This window comes from Anser cygnoides, chromosome 12 (genome assembly GCF_040182565.1).
Source record: "Anser cygnoides isolate HZ-2024a breed goose chromosome 12, Taihu_goose_T2T_genome, whole genome shotgun sequence".
Classification (NCBI taxonomy): Eukaryota; Metazoa; Chordata; class Aves; order Anseriformes; family Anatidae; genus Anser; species Anser cygnoides.
In genome coordinates, this window is record NC_089884.1 from 8,883,668 (window position 1) to 8,906,053 (window position 22,386).

At 36.8% G+C, this 22,386-nt stretch overlaps 1 protein-coding gene across 3 annotated transcripts in view; it reads right to left on the reverse strand.

Moving 5' to 3' along the window:
* Nucleotides 1–22,386, reverse strand: part of CDH11 (cadherin 11) — an 82,180-nt gene that overhangs the window by 40,608 nt on the left and 19,186 nt on the right. The window contains exon 2 of one of the 3 annotated variants that reach the window (XM_048068825.2): nt 697–827. The exons of 1 other annotated variant lie outside the window; for it this stretch is intronic. The gene's annotated coding sequence lies outside the window, so the exon portion shown is untranslated. Of the gene's footprint in view, nt 1–696; nt 845–22,386 lie in introns of those variants that run through there. One more of the 3 variants, XM_013176658.3, reaches the window with a different exon arrangement.

Sequence of the window (22,386 nt, forward strand, 5' to 3'; positions counted from 1 at the left end):
AATCACTGGTTTCAGCAGCAGCACAAATGAAAGTCTCACAGGGTATGAAAAATTAAAGGCATCAGAGCAGCAGATATAACTATTTTTAGGTATAGGGTTTCCCAAATTGCCCTATTTCCACACTTCTTCACCACCTTCTCTGAAACCCAAGAGTCACCACTGCAGTTTTTTTTCTAACCCAAGTCAGAGCATTTCTTTTAAACTCAGAGGTATTGCACAAAATATCAAAGAAGTAAACCAAATATGGTATTAATCACTCACTCATGTAGGTCCAGAGTAAGAAAAGTATGAATCTTTTTGACTGATGAAATCAAGTTGCAAGCCTATATATTAGAAAATTAGTTACATTTCTGCTTTTCATTGATATATTGTTGTGAGTTTTCAAGAGGTTCTCTGATGTTTTAAACAAGAAATAAGCGTGATACAAAAATGTACCATATCAAACCATGCTTTACACACATAGCAGGACAGACACTGTCCTACAGCACCAGCTTTCCTGAGCTCAAGACCAATGGATAAGCTATGTATGAAATTGCATGAGATAAACTTGCTAACAGCTCACAAGCAAGAGATTATAGTCATTGCAGAAATTTTCCCCTATATTGCACAAATATTGGAGACACTGTAGAAACAGGCGATGGCTAAATGTATCTGACTTGTTACTCAGAAGATCATACAGTTGGATGTAGTACTTACCTTCACCCACTGGAAACTCGTTGCCAATTTACGTAGCATATTCCACACATTTGAAAAGTCACTTAATGACACTGTGACAACAGTGCAGATGCAAGCTTTCTACTGCCACTTATCCAGTACTTCAGCTCTGGCTGCAAAGAATGAAAAACTTCATTTGAAATCCAATGCAGTGTCAGTACCATAATAAAAGAAAATTCAAGTCGAGCCTATAAACTATCACAGTAGCCCAAAGAGAGTTTAAAGACTAGCAATTAAATAATACTTACATGCCAAAAACAGAATTAATAAATAGCTTTTACCTTAACAGACTTACTATTGCAAGAATGTTCCCACAACTAAAATGCTGGAGGCCATCTCAATATTCCTTCACATCTTTTTTGTTATCTCCTGAAAAAACATTTCTACGGAAAATCTGTTCTGGGAACATTATCCAATACAAGACACACTGGAGGGAAAAAAAGAGTAACAGCTGCAGATACCATTAGCCAACACAACGTGCTTTGAACATTTCTAAGTGCTCTAAAGGCATACTAGAAAATTAGTATTTTTACCATTATGACAGAGAAGGGAGTAGATTATTTTAGTAAGTGGAACCACCACTACATTAGAGAATATATATCTGGGATAAGGCATTTGAAAAAGAAAATGAGTAAAAGGTGCTTCTGTAAGAAGTTCATCTGTGGTTATTTCAGTTGTCAAATTGTTTGGTAAATGGGATAGTGCACTGAGACATTCTGTATAAAGGGCACAGAAACAAAAATAAACCAGCTAAGTCACTTCTTATGAGTTGAGGTTAGTCTTCTTGCATTTAAACAAAGAGGTTAAGAGTGCTCAAGTTTGAGGGAAGCATGCAGTCCTTCATCATTCTAAGTATTTCTGACTATGTTTTCACACAAGTAAAAAAACAGCTAATGTGACTGAATGTCAGAGAAATACTCAGTATTATCTACTGTTATGTACCAACGATACTGTATTTCTGATTCTACTTGATACCTCAATAGACTCTTAAATGGGTACTAAATGAATCCTATGACTAGGATTCATTTTAGCCAAGGAAATCAGGCTAGGTTACCCAGGACTTTCAACTTCTTAATTGATATTTTTAAAGGAAGAATTACTGCACAATAGCCTCCGCAATTTGTGTTGTTACTATTTAAACATGGATGTCCATGTATGTACATCCAAATCAGTAATTTTTTTTCAGTATTAAACTGTTAAAGCTGCCTCATCTATATTGATCCTCCATTCTATACTGCCTTTCCACCCCCATTAAAGCAATCAAGTTTTACTGGCACAAAAATAGTTCAGCAGCACAGGGTAAATTCTAAAGTTGCTAGCAAAAGCATTCAGGAGAAATGGATAAGCATTGTCTGAGTATTAGATATTCAATATTGCAATATTACACTTAAACATATTTCACACTTAATCCACCAAAAGAAGACATAAAACCACATTGCCAATTGTGTCTGCAGATATGTTAACTCACTGTTTTAAAAATATGTCATACATGTTCATCAAAAAACACATTCCTAGATAGTGAATTTTACTGATAAGCTCAAAGAAATGTTTTCTGTGATGACAGTCCCTAATACACAAAGCACTTGGTTTATTAAAATATTCTACATATGCAACATATTTATGCAATTTGCTGTGATGTGCATATGGCATCTTAAATATGTTAATTCTGGAAGCAAATTATTTTATTCTTTTTTTCCACAGAGCACCCTTTTGAACTAATTCACAATTCATCCGCAGGAATGAAAAGAAAGACTACAACTGAATAAACTTTATTTTGATATTTCGCTCAATATCTTTACAGATGACATCTTTGCAGATGACTTCACAGTTCAAGGATTCTTTTTGCCCAAGATAATTGAAGTTGCTTAGATATGTATTTCTCAAAATATCCTCTTACGCATACCCATGGTCTAATTTTTTTCAGGATCTGCTTTTGCTTTTAGAAGCAGCAAATATAGTTGGTAATAGATACTACCACTCTTCAACCTGATCTGCTACACTATTAAGCTTTATCCTGTATGTATACCTGACCACCAGACAGTGAAGTGCCCACATAAATAATAATTTAACTGTCAAATAAAGGCTCCATTTTCCTGCTACACTGCATTTAAACAGACATCAGAGGTTACAAATCAATATTTTTTGTAGTTCTAATCATTAGTTGAAGCAAATAAATCTTCATATTAACATCAGGCAAGGAGAGAGAAACTCCTGCAGATATCAATTTTCAGAAAAACCATAATTTAAGACTGCTGAATGATTTCCATTATTAATACAGCACAAGAAATAGTTTAGCTGGTTAATTTTGATACATAGATACTAGATATTACCCCTTTTACTGTATATTATTTTCCTTATTTTCTGCTATAGTTGAATATGGCTACAATAATACTAACTGCATAACCTTTAAAAAGGGAGAAAAGGAAAACAACTGCTGTATTTACAGAAGACTGTTTCAAAGGCCAATTATAAGAAAACTCAAAAAAAGAGCCATTAAACAGTTCTAATGCTCCAAATAGACTTGACACAGCAGCACTTTAAATCAAATCTTCTAACAAGATTTTTTTTTTTAATATAAAATAAGCCGTGTCTTCAGAGTCGGTTTATACAAAGTGACAAGTTGAACAATTTTTGAAATGTTGCTAGTTAAGAGGGGAAAAAAAAAGCCAACCAACCCCATTGTCACTATGGTAATTATTTCACAATGCCTGATGTTAAATGGGCAGTCCTGTGGCCTAAGAAGCAGCTGAATCCTGCATTGTCCTTGCATGATAAAAAGATTTGAGAGTCTGAAAAGCAGAGGAACGGAATCTCACAGCTTCTTAGACTTTGCACTGAAAGGGCCATTGTAACATCATCATAAATCCTGGGCTCCCCAGGCACTTGACAACTAAAGCAGTGGACAATAGAATTCTTGTGTTGAACAAAACACTCCTTGTCTGCCAAAGGGCTTATCTGCTTCATTTACAAATGTCTTTCATTGTACCAAAATAATTCCCTATTAGAAAAACTATTAGGAACAGAACTAAATAAATATTCACAGCTTTGTGGTCTGTTTGGCAAAATGAATGAACTAATACAATCAAGAAACATGCAAAATATGAGATTTAAATAAAGGAAACCCTAAACAACCCCAGACCTCTCTTTATTTTCCTCTCTTCATTTTCCCTCTTCCTGATTGCATGGAATTACACTGAATATATATTTGTCTCTATAAAAAGGACCTGGGCTATATCACACATTAAAAGAGAAGAAAAAATTTTGAAATCTGCAAAGATCTTGGGTTGGAGCAAAATAGTGTCCAATGTTCTTTTAAAGTTAAGTATTTCCAGACGAGCAATTACAAAAATAAACTTGGGGACATATCTGAGAGTTCACTGAAACAGAGGCAAAATACTTAAAATCATAAAGAGATTAAAGCTGTGGGTTTATAACTACATATGTTTAAGTGCTGAGAGACACAAGGGGCTCAGATTTTGAAACAAAATTGTGGCCACATTATTACAACTTTTTTTTCAAGAAGCTCAATGAAAATTCTGGCAGCTAACATAAAAGTGAGTGAGAGAGAACAAAATATTCTAGAAATACATATTTGCAACTTTAAAAAGTGTTTCTAACATTCAGAATTCCATTGCAGTGGATTTTTACATAAACAGTTATTTGATTACAACTCACTAGAAAAGTGCTTATGGAACAACAATTTCTACCCTACACAATGATTAAGACAAAAACCTACCAATCTGAACTATTGCTCAAACAATCAACACTGACCATATCCAAAGCGATAAAGCAATCTGTATGGCTGAATCAAAACACAGAGCAGTTGAAACTTCTTGACCAAAATACTGATCATAAATTATTATTCAAATCCAATATAGAAAAAATGCTTTTACATAGCTCAGGCAAATGGCTGAATATTTTTTTGTTTGTTTGTTTTACTGTGCCTAATAATTACTTGCCTAACAGACATACAAGTATTTCTAAGCTGCATATTAAACAGATATTCAAGTGGGAAAATGAAATATTCAGAATGTACACAATGAAAAAACATCAATAATGTTAAAAATACAAGAAAGATTCCAACAGCACGGAAAATAAAAATTAACATAGATTTAAGCTCACAACCACCAGATGACAGAATAGAAGATTTAGGAATGTGAGCTTTCCACGGTTCTAACATGAATTTGCAGTGCCACACACCACTTAACCTTCAAGCCATTTCTAAAAGCACACTGTAAAAGATTTCACCTATTAAAAGTGTAGCTATAGGTACAAAAATCAGAGGAAAGAGGCCTGAATTCAGACCTCCCACATGCCAGCTGACTACCTCTACTGTTTGGGCTCAGAGCTTCACCATTTTGCCTCTCACGTCTCACGCTCTCTCCTCAGTGACTAGTTATACCTATATCTTTAGAACAGTGAGATTCTGTTTTAACAAAGAATTTAAACCTAATTTCTCATATGCTATTTTTTGATTTTTGCTGTTGTAAGCTACGCATCACCAAAACTCTCCCCTCCCCCCCCCGAAGATGCATCACCTGTATAAATATAGTTTGCATAAAGTTACTCTGATCACTGGTCAATTCACAATTCAGGAATATGTATTTTAATTTAATTTTTCATTTTTAAACAAAACATGTTTCCTGCCGGCTCTCCATTTCATTCCAGCTCCTACTACATGATACACAGCCACACTGCACTGTGATGTAGCCAGCAGTCTCTGCTTCAGTCTCTTAGTGCAAAACCAGCATTTACCCCTCCTAGTGAATATATATATATATATATATATACACACACACGTAGAAACACACGTGCCTTGACTAGGGAGGAAGTGTCCTTGGCTATGTATAAATTGTTCCTGCAAGCTATTATTTCAGCATCTAAATAAGCTTATGCTCTGAATCACCTTCCGGGAGAATCTATCTTTTTTCCATTTACTACAGGCAGCTAAGTTCGGTAATGCGAATCCCTACGTGCAACAACCAACACAGCATCCTAGAATACTTTAGGTGGGAAGGGACCTCTGGAGGTCATCTGGTCCAACTCCAGCACTGAAAGCAGTGCTAATTTCAAAGTTACTTTAGATAATTAAAGCTGTCACTTCATCACTGTTAATAGCTGGTATTTGCAGCACAACCAAGCGCACTCCATGTGGACGTGAATGCTCCAAGGACTTATCATCATAGGCTGAAAGACAGACAAATAAAAAGTCATAGAGTAAAGAAAAGGGCAAGCACTGAATCTGGAAGAATAAAAAGACAATTGTGTATAGTTTGCCTTATAAATATATATATGCATGCGATTTCAGGGCCTACAGGCAGGTGAGCACCAATGCCTTTGATGACTGACCATGTTTCAGGGTTGGGGGGATGCTGGTACAGCTCTGTGCATGCTCCTAAGCACCCAGAGCCCCCTGTGCTGAGCAGCAGTGATGGAGGAGCACATATTTCCTCTCTTACTGGCTTCCAACACCACAACACTTGAACTCTTCAGTTTGTTTCAATTACCTCCTGGTTTTGAGGTAAGAAATTGTTAATACTTGTATTTTACAGTATGGAGTTAAGTCCCAGAGAAGTTAAGTGTTCAACCCATGATTTGCATATTGAAAACATATTTTGTTAACCAAACAGTTGTGCCATCTCCTCTCTCCTCCAGAAGGAAAGGAGGACCTCACCACACAGCAGGGACGCCTTGTGGTAACGCAGGACACATGAGGAAAGGACAAGGCCCGAGAGCTGCAGAGAAGGCTCCACACAAACAAGGCTCAGTTCAAAGCCGGTAAACAGACCATTTCTCTTTCTTATGAACTACACCAATTTTATATTCTATTCTCAAGCAAAATATTTTCCTCTGGTGTTCCCTTGCCTGCGCTGTTGAGCGCAGGCCGACGTTCAGCAGGGTGCGCTGCCCAAGCAGGGAGCTGGGAGCCGGCCGGCCTGCAGGCTGAGGGAAAAGCTGTCCTGAATCCTGTCAGTAGTGAAGGCCACGAATGATGGCTGAAATTAGCAAACTAAAAGGCAGAAGAGCTGCATGCTCTCATAAGAGACAAAAATACATATTATCGCTTTTCTGAATACTAACAGGCTGCAGACTAAAGCCCAAATCTTGTGTGCCCAAAGCCAAATTAAATAGCAGTAAAAGCAACATTCAACATGGGCACACAATGAACAAATTAACCCCCCATCTAAAAGCTCTTTACAGACCTCATGCACACCCAAGCCCTGTGCTCACCTAACACAATACAGCTTCATCAGTTCCTCTCCTGCTTTTGGGTCACAAGTGCCTGAAGGTAGGTGATAGGCCCTTAAGGATAAAGTCTGTATTAATTAGCTTCATGCTGCTCCAGTCCCGTCCTATCCAGGTACTAAGAATACAAGCGGATTGGGAGGCCTGAAGGCAGGTATGTTCTGTCATTTTAAATATCATAAACCAAGCCCTCTATTTCCACGTTTCCAACTTCTCTGAATTTCTTCTAAAAATTGAATTTGGAAGAAGAGAATCCCCAGCAAGTAGGTACATAGTTTCTATCCACATGTGCCTATACAGATATACACATAAATAAATCTTAATAAAAATATTTTTACACCTTCATGCATAAACAAATCTTCCTGTGTACCATACTGTATATGATTTAAATTTCTTGGATTTGGGAAAAAAAAGAATAAGACTCTTTATATTTGCTGTCTAGTAGATTAAATTAAGGATATATTCTTAAACCACCACCATTAAAATGCTCATATATGTTCCCTCTTGAATAAGCATATACATTAACAGCCTACAAAACCAGTTATTACCTCTGAAAAAAAAAAAAAAAAGGCATGTGGAATTGCTCTAAAACCTTCTAAGTCATTCTGGAACTTATCTTCCCCCAACAGTAGATGTCAGAGCCTACTGGAGTGGGATCTTGTCGTCATGGAAAAATTCTTATGGCAAATTTTCACTACAGATTTTCTGTTTGTTTGTTTCCTCCCATTGGCACATTCACTAGTGCTTTTCTTCCACTACACACAAATAGCCAGATCCTTCTGTAGTAATCAATAGCAAAGCTGTAGCATGGGCCATCTTCATCAGCAATTGGTGCTCACTTTATCATATCTTTCCCTGCTGCCAATTTCAGTAGACTGTTTTCTATTTCTTTCCTCTGGCTTTTTTCTGCTCTCTTTTATCAACCTCTTCTAGTGACCTGAAAAGAAAACCTAAAAATTGAGAGCCACTGAAGTATATGCTGAATGCCCCCATTAGTCAAGCTGTAGGGGACACTCAGCACAGAAAAAAAAAAATTAACCTTTCAAAAAAATTTTTCACATAAATGTTCAACAAATGTTCCTGCTGGTTCCAGTTCCACTGGAGACACCTGAGAAAAAATAGTTCTGGGACATCAGAAATACCATAAAGGAGAATATCTCAGAATTCGTCCAAGAGACTCAAGAGAGACACAGTTCTTTGGTCTTAGGGACATTTTTTTTCCTACCTTCTCCCTTTTATTAATAAATAAAGAAAAGAGGAGTTGTTTAAAGTTACCACAGAGATCTGACATTTTTGAATATCTGCGTGCCTCATTCAACTCACTGAATATCTCTGTCATCACAGAATGATACATGATTCATTCTGGGAAGCCTATTGCAAACCCAGCAATAACTCTTCAAACATTTGCAAAGATTTTTTAAAAAGTTTAATTCAGTCTTATTTCTGGACTGAATACACCTCTTTCTCTATTCCCCCCCATCCTCTTCCCAAACTTCCGCTCATCATAGCTTGTCTAAATCTAGGGAGGATGGAGTGAGGGGAAAATGGATAGTAAACTTATTTTAGGTCAACCAAAAGGCATTCACTCTTTCTTTCCTACTCTTCTTTTCCTCATTTCCTTTTGTGCTTTCTCAAAGGACATTATACAGTTGGCTTCTCAATCAAGGACAAGGCAATGTCAAACACATTAATTTGTCCATGAAACATTCTTTAAGGGTTGACAAAAGAAAGCTTAAAAAAAAAAAAAACAAAAAAGACAAGCTAAACTTATTGATTCTGCAAACAAGCTTCTTTAAATGGTGCATTTCAGTTTTCAGGACCGAACAATACTGAACAACCAATGTTTTCATACTATTCCCAACAGCATATAATTTTCAAAATGGTAAGTAAAGATACTGTGAGGTATCAATGGGTAAGCATAGGATTTGGAATACAAGCAAGCACTAGGAGTGTTCCATGATGCCTGGTGCACACTTTCTACTCACAACTAATGCAGCTTTACAGAATTGCAGCAAAGTTTATGGCAAAGATGATATGATTTTCCACAATAATTTTCCTATTATTTTGGGATATTACACTTAAGAATTTATTATATACTAGTATTTTTCATGCAGTTATTTTGTCTATATTTGGTAGCATGCCTACAATCTATTCTCGAGAGTTGAAATATAAATGCAGATCTGTTTCAGTTGCATCATGTAATGAAGTGCTCGCAACACTGAAGTTCACAGCCAAAATTAACCAGAATATTTGACAATATTAATATTTAACATTTATCTGCTCTTCATTATGCCTCCCAAATACCACAGAGCTGTTAGTTTTCTGTTGTGTAATTATTACAATCTATGAGCAAGTGCATTATGAGGTTTCTTCAAAACAATGATTGTGAAATAGAAATATGCATACCCAAATAATAACAGAGCAATTGCTCTCCATATTCAGGAGAGACTGCATGATTAGGAAAGAATTCCTACTGAAGTCTATGGGAGTTTTGCCTGATGAATACAGTCATAGGTGCTTCAAATAACAAGAAACGAACTCCAGAGTACTGTTCCACTAGCAATCAACTAGTAAACTCAGACAAATGAGAGAAGATACACTTAAGAAACAAAGAGGGTTGATAAAAAACAGACAAATGAACAACAACAAAAAAACACTAGTTGGCTAAAAGCTGAGACGCTACATGTGCTGTTTGAAATAATGGGAGGCGCAGATCTCTTCTCCCTGGTAATCAATGATACAACACGAGGGAATGGCACAAAGCTGCAACAGGGGAGGTTTAGGCTAGGTATCAGGAAAAATGTCTTCACTGTGAGAGTGGCCAAATACTGCAACAGGCTTCCTAGAGAGATGGTTGACGTCCCATGGCTGTCAGCGTTCAGGAGGCATTTGGTTAGCCCTGGAGTGTCAGGCAGTTGGACTTGATGATATTCATAGGTCTCTTCCAGCTTAACCATTCTATTCTATTCCTCAGAAATGCACCTACTCTCTAAGTTTCAGTTGGTTTCTTTTGGGACTGAGCCAGGAATGCCCAACATTAACTTAGCCAGACAAAATGGAAGACTGCACATGGAAACAACCTAATGCCTAATAAAAGTTAAAGATAACTTTATAGTAACAGAAGAAGTCTGTTTGTTAACTGTGCAGAAATGCGGCTTCTCAGCAAATGAATGGACAGGTCTCTTTGCCAAAAGATTAACTAAAAAAACCTAAGTGGAATAATTTTCATACAGCAGTAACATTTTTCCTTTTCAACTGAATTGGACAGGGACAGAAGAATATTCTGGAATATTCAGAAGAATATTCCAGGCCATAACTTAAGTCTCCTGGGTGGCCTTGGGCAGATTTGCTGGGAGTATCTACACAGTATATTGCTGGCAGATGTGAGTTCCTCTGCCCAAGTTCCAAGCTGAGTTGAATCTGAATAAATGTGGTCAGCACAGCACTGAGCCCAACCCACCAAGTCCTACTGTGAGGCGAGGCATATGAGCTTGTGATCAGACCTGCTAATTCAGATTTGGCACCATGATAAACATGTTTGTGTAGCTCCAGTGGGCTGAGATTCCATCTGCCAACAATAGACTTGTTCAACGTGCCCTCTGCTCCTCAGCTCCACTACTAAACTGGAGATAATAATTAACGTCTGAATCTGAAAACTATATAGTGAAGGTAAGTTAATTTACTCTCACATTGATCGTTAAGATGCTTTAAAAGCAGAATCATATACCTGCATAATTATTAGTTAAGGTAAACCTTTTTCACTGTGCATGCTGCAGAACTGAACCAAAATAAAGCTGTATACATACTTTATGTTCAATTTGGTGAGCTCTCAATTTGTAAAGTATTAATAAAGATATTCATGTCTTCGTATTACCTTCAGGTTAATGAGATGTATAAATATTTGACAACTCAACATATCTAAACAAACCTGTTATTTTGTTTTCAGAGGTGTCAACCTTAGTGAGTTTTATTAAATATGTCACCTAATAGCTTTACCTAAGAGTGCGGACAACTTTGCTTCAACGAGTTGCTGATTCTCCAGTCAACATTCACAGCAATTCTAATTATAAAGTAGTCCTTTTCAACAGACAGCATTCTGCATGCTAAATTGTGGCTGAACACTTCAGAATACTCTTTTGAGAAGTTTCAAATGACAACAATAAACTTCCTTACTCCCTTTTTAAAGAAATCTAGTGATTTATTCTGACCATCTTAGACAAAATGTCCAGTGTTTTCACATTATTGTTTACTTATTACTATAACTGTAGCACACAGAGAAAAAGAGGGGATGAGGAGAAATAGAGAGGAGCAAACCACAGAAAGTCCACTAAATGTTGGATTTTTCCTTTTATATTTGTGTTTTATTCATGTGCTCTTTTTATGCTTTTATTTTTCAGGGCACAAGAACCTCACTGGCCACATTTGAGAAAATAAACCTCAACAACCCCCTACATCAAGACAGTATAATTTTATAAGTGGTTACATAAATTATCTTCTAAAAACTTTGTGAAGAAGTATCTTGTGGTATTGAGAAATACACAAGGCTGCAACTCCAAAGGTCAAGATTTCATGGTTTAAAACACTACACATCCATAAATATGGTACAGTAGACCAAATAAAAATGACCAAAAGTTGCAACTTTCAGAAACAAACTCTGTGCTGTGCTGAATTTATAAATTTAGATGACAGCAGGGAAAACCACATACCTACACAGCACAAGGGCAAACACCACAAAGCACCACACACTGCTCTGCCCTTCTCTAGGCATACAATAATCAGCCATTTACCCAAGCCTGGTGCAAGCGTGGTCTTCTCAGCCTCTGGAAACACATAAACCTGGAAAGCTGTACTTTATGTTATACAGATGTTATTAAGTGCCTTAGGAACAGGAAACCAAATTGTATATTATCAGAAAGATGAAACAGACAGCTGGAAGTGAAGTGGTTGAGCTGTACGTTTTTCCTACAGATTTCTTTGTGCCTGAGTTTCCAGTATTAAAGTTGCCTCATTCCAGCACAGAAATATCTCAATTAATTAAAAATAATAATCGCAGAAAAGGTTACTTACAGAGAAGAAAATAGTTCCAAAGCTTCCAAGCAATTCAGGAGCATAACTTCAATTGAAAGTCTTAATTTCATATATCGTTAAATCACATTGATTTTGAAAAAAAAAAAAAAAAAAAAAAAAAAACTTGTGATGCTGGGCACTTGAATATTCTCCCCCATAACAGCAAACTCAAATCTCAGAGTTAAATGTAATAAACCCACATGTGCAATGAAACTTCAGTGCAACTGTTCAGTGCCTTTCATCAAATGTCATTTATTTGAATTTCCAAAATCAGAGCCAGTATTTGGTTCGTGCTCTAGAGAGCATATTTTCCCTGAATCTATCCAGGTAGGGAAGAGATTGCTATGTGAGCTCTTGTACATACACACCAAACAGTAGCCTAAAGTTACTGGCCAAACTCAGGAGCAATCTCAAGGGCCGTATTCTGCATTGCCCCGTACCTGTATTTGCCAATCTGACACCTAGAAATGGACATGCCTGCTCTTCCATGGCCCTGCAGTGGCATACAGGACCCCAAGCTTCCTAAACCCAGCTCTGAGTAGAACAAAGCAACTTGTGAAATAGGAAGACAAGTATAGCTGTCTTGGAAAAAAATATAAAAATAAAGAAAAGAAAAAAAGGAGCCTTAAGAATGACTCCAGCAAGCTCTGAAGAGCCAGCAGGCTCCCATGTTAGCCATATGCCTTCATATGTCTGTTCTGTGGGAGTGTTACAGCTCCTGCTGTTCCATTCTTCACTTTTTAAAGAAAATGTTACAAGGCCACAAGGACTCACAAACATTTGTTGACATTTCTTCTGGGTCAGCCTTAGGAGGCCTGCAAGAATTTAAACATATGGCAGTATTTAGTTGCATGAGGGAATGGGCTGTTTCAGAGAAAAGCAGTCTTTGGTTGCAAAACAGTTTAAGCCACCATAAATTTTTTTTTTTTTTTGGCCCAAATCCAACCTTTTCTCATTATATTTTTACATTATATTTTTTAAAGCAGCAGCAGCTTTTCAGCTGAGCTGGTACAGTGAAATATTTCACAACATTTTCTGCTGTCCTCCACACAAGCAGCATCTTGATCTGGGGTTCCAGATCAGACAGACTTGATGTATGTCTAGACTTGGAAAGGGGAAAAAAGAGTGTTTGACTGACCACTGAAATGAAGGCTATTTCCCAAACTAGTCAAGGGACAAGAACCATGACCATTTTGAACCACAAGATTATTTGAATTGGGTTCTTAGCATGGTTCAGCATCAGTACTTACGCATTTGCAAAGCGGAACAGATTTACAAGGCTTTATCTTGTTATTCAGATGACATTGTTCTAAGTCAATTGCTAGTAAGTGTATGATAGCTCACTTGCTGGCATTCTTTATATAACGCTGTTAAAAAACACATTGCACACAGGGTTCTGAGCTGAGCTTTGTCTCAAACCATAAATAAAGGGCAGCACAATGTTAAGCTTACCCAGTAGCAGACTGGGAACGCTCCTGACCCGGCCCTACTGACCAAGCTGCAAAACCAGGTGTATAGCACAGCAACACACCTCACAAGCAGAGGTGAAAGCCCTGGGCAGACTGGTTTTCCTTCAGCACTTTCTCCCTCAACATCACAGCACACTACGAGGAGCTCCTGCCGCTCTTTTCATTTGCATGACATTAAATAGGCCACAATCATGCTTACTAATGGTATAGCACTGTATTTAAAATGAGTAATTTCAGCAGTTGAAATGAAAGGTCTTGCATGGAAAACCAGGATGCAAGAGCCCTTCTCTTTTCCAAACCATACAACAGGCACAGTTTTTAAAACGTAGACATGAGCAAGAAATTATGCTTTTCCTAAAACATTCTGTTAACTGACATCTAACGTGACATGCTAACTCGGATGAACCAGAAGAGGTCAAACGTAAGCCCCTAGCCCTTGGAGCCCTTTGCAGGCGTTGGGAGCACCCTCAAGTGTCCCTGCAGCTCTTCTCTGGTTTTGAACAACACTTTGAAGCCTAAAAAAGAAGCCAGGTTTATTTTGGCAAGAACAAGCGCAAGAAATTCATTGAAGAATGACTGCAATAGATAAAGAAGTGTTTTTGAAACTATAATGGAAAAGCGAAGTTATCTATTTTTAACAAGCGAATTGCACAAATAAATAAAAAAAATCTGGATGAAGAAGTTTAAAAGCTGTATCTAATATGCTTTCTATATGCGCTGTCTTGGTAGGTTACTAGCTGCCAGCAGGCATTGTTGGTTGCATTATCTATGTTGTTAGCCAGAAGAATGAAAGTTACTCATGTGTTATTTTAATACAATCACAGAATGGAAAAGCAGCAAACATTCTGAAATTTTCAGTAAGTCAGAAGACAAAACTTTTGTCATTACAAAACTGAGATCTACTGTTTCTGTAATCAAACCAAAAACATGCACAGACATTGTGCAGACATATAAACGGTTTAAATAAAATTTCAAGGTCAAGTTACTTTTATCTAACTTCCATACTCTCAGCAAAACTATCATTCAAACTTCGTTGGGGTCATAATTTTCAGAAATGTGGACTTTGCAGTCTTTAAGAACCACAGCACATTGCATCTCAAAATTTTGCAATTATATATATATAATTGCTAGAATTAATGTGGTATTTTCTGAAAGCTACCAACTTACATTAATCTTTCATCCAAGATTACATTTTCTTCTAAACCGTTCAGTCATAAACTGCAAGAGGCAAACTGAGTTTTAGAATACAGCATTCAGCCATGATCACAGGCAGGCAAACAGAAATTACTATTAAGAACTAGTAACTTCAGAGGAAACAGTAAATCGAACAAATACTGGTTATTATCATCAGATAACAAATCTGATGACTTCAGAATAGGCAGGTCTTGCTGACTTGCGCTCAAGAGCAGAAGTTGGCCAAGATGGAAAGACCTGAATGTAAAGAAGACAAGTTGCCCAGTAAGAGGAAAGTAATGTCCTCAGTGGTAATCAGCTGCAAATACTTTACTCAAATGCCTATTTGATGCAGTTCATTAAAATTACCAGTTGAAAACAGTCTAACAAAGTAGTGTCCAACCTGGTAGCTGAATTCAAAGCTTAAGAACATGTAAGCCAGATGGATCAAAAGATATATCAGTAACACAGGAAAAATAACAATACAATGAATAAAAGGGACTGTATGAGTCACTGAAATGTCAGTAAGAAAATGACATCAGAGAGCTGAAGCTATCAGCTTGTAACAATAACTAAGAGGTTAAAAATAAGTTTTATGTATTCAAAGAGTGGCAGGAAGATTTAACTGCAAACTTTTCATTGCCTTCAGTGGCAGGGCTGTAAAGCAATTAAAGCAGGGAATTGGAATGATTTTTTTGTACAAGCACCTGGCATTAAAGTCACCTTCCTGCCAACGTTATGATAGAAGGCAAAACACATAGGTCCATTTTTTAACTTTGTTTAAGACAAACAATGGATTCTTGAGTCTACAAATCAAAGCCTTTTTTCAAGGAAATAAAATAATAATAATAATAGATGGGTTCAGTACTGGTTCTGTACAAAACATAAATAAATACAAAAAATAACAGTGTTTGGTATGAAACTGAAAGACTACTGAGTTGAGGAATCCTTTAGGAGTGACGAATTCTTGTAGGATCGCAGTAGTATGCTAAGGGTTTTCTCACACGTTCAGGCTGCGAGCAGCATGCAGCGCAATGCCCAGGTGGGCAGGCTGCTGAGGCTGCTGCGGGGAGCCAGGGAAGCTGGTCTGCACTAGCACAACTGCATGCCCCATGTTGTACTGCAGAACCAGTGCTGTTTATCATGGGTTTCATTAATACAAGTCTTTGTCTTACAAAGATCAGCAGTTGTGCCTTGGACTCCCTTGGATACAGTTCTAGCTATCAGCTATATTGAGGAGAATTTAATTCCAACAATCTGAAATCAGCAAAGAGTTTGTGTCTGTATTTAGCTACTTACCACTAGCTGTTCATTCTTTTATGTGATAAGAAATTGAAGACACTCTGATACACCCATGAGCAATTATAAAAGCTATGCAAATATTGCCAATGTATCTATAAATATTCATTTCATATTAAATCTTTTTGATCAGATTCACACGCTTTCAGATTCTATTTCTGCAAATATTTCCCTGAATTCAGATGATCAAGCATGTTTGCTGAAACAGCATATTTTAAGTAACTATTCACAGCAGACTTTCAACTTGTAATTGCTAATATTCATGTCAGAAACCTAATTCAAAGAACTACACTTATCCATTTAGGGAACTGAAGTTTATCATACTGCTTGTATATCCCATCAATACAGCTCAAAATGCACCAAATGGGTCACAGAATTTATCAGAATAAAATACGATCCTGATAAAAATACATGTTAGGGGCATTGTGCAAGCAGTATACTGAGATGAGGAAAGCTGGTGATATACATAGGTGTTTGTTGAATATTTTTCTGAAATTAACTCATTTTCAATGAATGTATTAGAATATGACTATCAGAAGTGGAAGAGCAAGAAGACCCTCATTTAATGAATTATTTGCAACAAATTAAATACCCTCTTACAAAAAAAAAATACTTTAAAATCTCAACTATATATACACAAAAAGTTTCTGTATTAAATGATTTCATAATACCTCATTAAAAGATACAATTCTAGAATAAGCAGATGAAAATTAAGTTGATGTGGTTTAATATTATTCTCTTTAGGCCTGATGTAATCCAGCTGAAATGAATGGAAGACAGTAAAATAAATGTTCTTGGCAGCTACTTGTTTGTGCCTTACCACATTATCCATTCTTTTGATGAAATCAATATTTATTAATGATTTTTTTTTTCACTTTTAAAACACTGCAACTGTTTCTGAAAGTCACCAAAAGCATACTGTCTTCTGCACAAACATGAAGACAAAACAAACTTGAAGATCAATTTAAACTCATAACACATAGCCACATTTTCAGCTCCTGCAGTTCCATATTACTCTTTGGTCAATATTTGTATTCCTCTACCAGCTCAGCATGAGAGAGTGCTTCAACTAGTTGTAGCAACTCTCATCCAGCAAAGCTACCTCTTTGGCAGGGTTTGCTCCAATTGCTTTGCTCTTTTAACACACTCCTCTCAGCTGAACGTGCTCCCGTACACTATCATTGTTTACGAGACCATGCCCAATCCCAAATCCCAGAAACAGTTGTACTGTATTGGTTCACATTTTTCATTTCTATGAAGGTCTATGAAATATAAAAAGGCCTGGCTAATTCCAGATTCTTGTAAAGCTTCTCTAGCTGTTAATTTTCATTTCAACTATTCATAATAAACATCCCAAGATTTTTTAAAGGAAGACTCTCAGTGGAACGATGTGTGCTTACTTCAGCTTCAACTTTTCCTACCACGGCTGATATATGTTGTGAGCCAGATACCATGGAGATATGTAGCTACTGAGAAGTGTCATAATTAAAAATGCAAAGCTCAAGCACATATGAGATTAAGTGTTACATCCATTTGCTTAATTTTAATTTATAATTAGAAATTATGAGGAAAGGACAATATATTACCATGATTCAATGGCAAATTAGGAGCATCTGTTAGGATAACTGTAATAACCACAGTTAGAATTTCCTATTATCTACATCCAGTTGAATGCCCAACACTTCTGGATATTGTCAAATCTAAAACAAACTGTAGCCCAATTTTCAGCAATAATTAGCTACAATTAGCAGCCTGGTGGCTGCCTCAATCAAAAACATCACAAGTGAGGCTTAGTAATTCCCACCACTTGGGCTGAAATACAGATTTGATCAAGATAATTTTCCAGTTATATTAGATCTAATAAAATATATTGGTTCAAGCAACTCTTATTTTTATTATCCAACAGTATAAATGTCTTTGTTTCACTGAAACAAACAAACAACAAAAAAAAAACCATGATGGAAACTATTCCAAAGACATCTGCTCTCTTCCCAAAGCTCAGTCCCATGAAATTAGGGAAAAGTAGAGAAGCCAAGCACAAGTTCAACTCACCACTAGAATTTTTAAATGATCAAGTCATTCTGACATATTACTAGTACTGGCTCTGATCCTAGCAAGATATTAGCCAATCAGGGATGCCCGTATTCTTATTTGGAACACTTTGTCTTCCGTCATGACTATTTATTACAACCCCAAATAAACTGGATATAGTTCAAGCCTAATTTCTTCCTGGCCTTGGGAAGGAAGACCTCCAATTCACTAAATAGATATTAACCTTTTCTACTGTCTTGCATAAAGTGCCAGCACGTGTTCAGTAATAGCTTCAGTTCAGATTATCCTCAGGTAATTTTTGGCTTGTGATAAAACACCTTGTAACCTTTGTGTTTAACAAGAGCTAAGGATTAACCAGGCTTAGTTGAAAGGAAGATGAGACTGACTGTATCTCTGAGAGGGACACAACCTTTTCTACATAGCCCAAACACCATTACTAGCATATCTTTAGTTCAGTTGCTGTGCCAATGTCATCCTCCTTTCATTCTAAGCCAAACTAGTTTTATGTGCTTAAAAAGTTACATATTCTTTTAATTTGTTAATTTTTTAAACCTTGAATATCTCTCCAGCATCTGAATTGTTCACTTTTTTCCTGTTTTGGCCTAACTCACCTTCTTATCCTTAGATCCCGAACACCAATAACATGTTTTTCTTAGTTCATAAGTTTTTCTGCATGTAGGGCAGGTGACAAAAAAAAAAATAAAATTCAAATCATTCTATTAAACACAGAGGAGTAGCAAAAACATGGAACGCATATAACTCAGCCAGAACTGTCACACGTACACGAAGAAGAAACCAGATCTACACCTTATTTTCATTAAATCTGACTTCTGGGGAAAGAAGAACAAAAGAATATGAACAGGAATTCATGCTAAAGGATAATACTAATGGAAGGAATTTGTTCTGTTTGTCAAGCACATTCCTTGACCCGCAGACAAAGGAAAGATTCAGCATCAGCTGATTCTCACCCTCTGTATTTCATTTTGATTTGTACAGTGCCAAATCCCTGTAATATAAACTCACAGATGCATTGCATATAAACCAATGATGGTGAGGAGGAAATAAACCCACAAAGGTTTCCATAGAGAGGAATGCTCCTGATATTTGTATCTCATATCATTTGCATCTTTTCTCTACTTGAACATCTTCCTCACCGTCTCATTTCTCCTTGGCAGCTCCCACACATCTTAAGACAACTGTAACCGGGGATGGCTCTGACCTAAAGAAACACCAGCCAGCTGATTTTGAAAGCACAAGAATTTGGCACTGATAGTTTCTCAGTTATCTGGAATAACGAAGTGCTTTTTGCACAGCAGCAAAATGCGAGAATGCCATGTGTACTGCAGTAATACTAGCTTTCTTGGTGGGCAAGAAGCAACAGAGCTGTACCAATTTAACAGTTTTATCCTCATGTAACTGCTGTTGACGTATCCAAACTGATCTGTAACAAAGAGATTTGAGAGCTTTTTTCCTTCAGTTTCTGTCCTACCTCTGCCTAAACAACTATACCTGCAAATACAGACTATGAGAGAAGGAAAAGGAAAAAAAAAAAAACAAACAAAAAAAAAAAAAAAACAAAAAAAAAGAACACACACCCCAGGTCTGGAGTAGATATTTTTACACCTAAAAGCTTAAACACAGAAGCCTGAAAAACAGCTTAACCACAAGCACTGATAATTGAATCCTACTGCATATGAATAACATATATGTTCCACCAGCAACCTACTAGTGACATTTCCTAGTTAAGAAGTGCTTCATTTTGATAACAATGTCAGTGTGTATACACAGCAATAACTCCTTCCACACGTTCTGAACTCCAGGCCACTGTTGGCTGTGTTCAGACTATGTTTCATCCACAGGTTTTGGGTCTCCTACACAAAGTTTTTATATAACATGTAAGAAAATTCTTCAGACATTTTAAATTATTTAGACAAGAAATTATTCCTGGTTTGACAGTAGGACCTGTAGCCCTAAACACTCTTGTTTTTTAAAACCATGTGCAAACATAAGAGATGGGCAGAGCCATCTGGGGAGGTGTAAAGAGATGAATGACCTGAATAAATGCCATACAACAAGCCATTAAAACAATCCACAATGGTAGGAGAAGAACCCACATTTTTAATGAGATTCTTCTAGATTAGAAAATGTGACATTAACCCACGTACTGTATTAATCTTTTTTGTGGGTTTTGACAGGATGTAAAATCCCTTTTCATTGATACCTTCTTGTGTTGGTGAGATTAGTGTTTCTTTAAAAAATATGACATTAAAAATGATCCTTTAAAAAACAGCAGGAACTTTAGAGATGTCTAAGTTAGTAATGTTGGACTTTCTCTGGCACCCTGAAAATGTAGGTTCAGTCTATGTCAGCCAGAGACATATGGTTTCACTCACAATGGTGTAAGGAAAAAAAACTGAGAATAGAAATATTTCAGCTGGCAAAGAGGAGTCATTTCTGCTATATGAGTTATATTCATGAACTGATAAAAGCACTCCTTTGCCAACACATGCTGTGCCTGAAATAAGGATTGTTATTGATATAGATGTCCTGGCATAACTATATTATCAAACGCTTTCTACTGCAGAACAAGCCCAAAACCATACCTTCTTTGCTAGGATTTTTTTTTTTCTTTAAATTTCTGAACTGCAAAAAAAAATCCTTAATCTTAGAGTAAAAGGTTTAGAGATAGTTAAAGGGAAGAGTTAATTTCTTTAAAATGTAACATCTTTTACTTTTGAAGCAAATTTATTTTTCTGCTACTGTCCCAGTCTCAAACTAGACACAAATACTAAAGAAATAATTTCAGACCTCTTACCTGTAAAGGCCATTCTTATATTCTGCAGCTCCATCAGTCAAATCTAGCGGATTTTTCCTAATACTCAGCACGCTAAACAGAAACAGCTACTGCCAATGTTAAATGAAACTGAAAACTCTCCCACTACACACACGGTGCCACACTCTCCAGAACAACCCCAATCTGAGGAAAGCCGTACAAGCACTGATAACGCATTCTGCAGCAGAAACCAGATAACAGCCACGTTGTAAAGCTAAGCACGGTGTGATTGTCTTTGTAGAAGCAGCATGGCCTGAAAGCCACTCAGAGAGCTCAGGGGCAGACTGATAGGTGGGAAAAGACTTGCTGGGCCTCCTAGCCCACTGGCTGCCGCAGCATCACCTGCATCACATTAGGCACCATCAGCCTCTTCAGAGCTGAGCCCTCACCAAGTCCAGCTCTTGGAGCAGCGTCCCCCGTTAAAACATCCATCCCTGGAGCTCTGCAAGGCCACAGGGGGTACAGCCCTGAGCAACCCTGTCTGATCTTGCAGCTGACCCTGCTTCAGTTCAAGCAGGAGGCTGGACTAATATGTCTTCCTGACATCTCTTCCACCCTGAATGATGAACTGATCTGTGATACTTATCCATAAAACACATCTGATGTATCTAACCACTATTACCTCTAGAGAATAAATTAAATTGTAACATTTAATTTAAACATTTGCATTTAAAATATAAATGTGTGCATACATACATTATGTCTGTATACAATTGTAAACCCCATTCCAACTCCAGGATTTAGACAATATTGCACTTCTCAAAAAATATCAAAAGAGAAAAATGTGTCTGTAAACATCCATACATTCTGTCCTAAACAGAAACAAGAGGCAGACAAAAAACAAATCTGGAAACTAGTTTCAATTGAGTCTAACTGACATGATGTGGGAGCTAGCAATTCGTCTCAAGTTCAATCTTCCATCTTATCAAAGTAAACATTTGACTTTGAAAACTCTTACATGACTCATTTGCTAAGAATACTAAGAGATCGAATTAATTTTCCTCTGAATTAAAAAATCTAATTTTTTTTTTCAAGGAAAGTATTTTAAATCACAGCAAGCGTGTTGCTTTATGATTTTCTATTTTAGAATCTGAGAAACAACAACTTCCAAGTAGTGAATGCCCTTTCTTTTCTGCATAAAGAAGTTCAACTACTAGGTCTGTGACTGAAACAGATATTTTGTAATATTATTCTAAAAGAAACTGGAGATAATAACAGTTCAAGAATAAGAAAAAATCTGTTGGAATTCTATACCATAATATATGGAGAAAATATTTGGAAGAAATGATTAGACTGTATTGATTTAATGTTCTTTCTTTTGAATGCCTTAACAGTTCCTTGGGAGACTATTACAGCCACAGCTATCTGAATTTTGTTTTGTTCTGTGGTATCCTCATCACGTTCTTGAGGAACAGTTTGCCACAGAAATAAAATATTTACATTACCTCCATTTTAAATGTGAGGAAAAATAATCAGAATGGAATTAGTAGTATTGAACTTCTTAATAAGCTGGAAAGCAGCAAGTAACATACA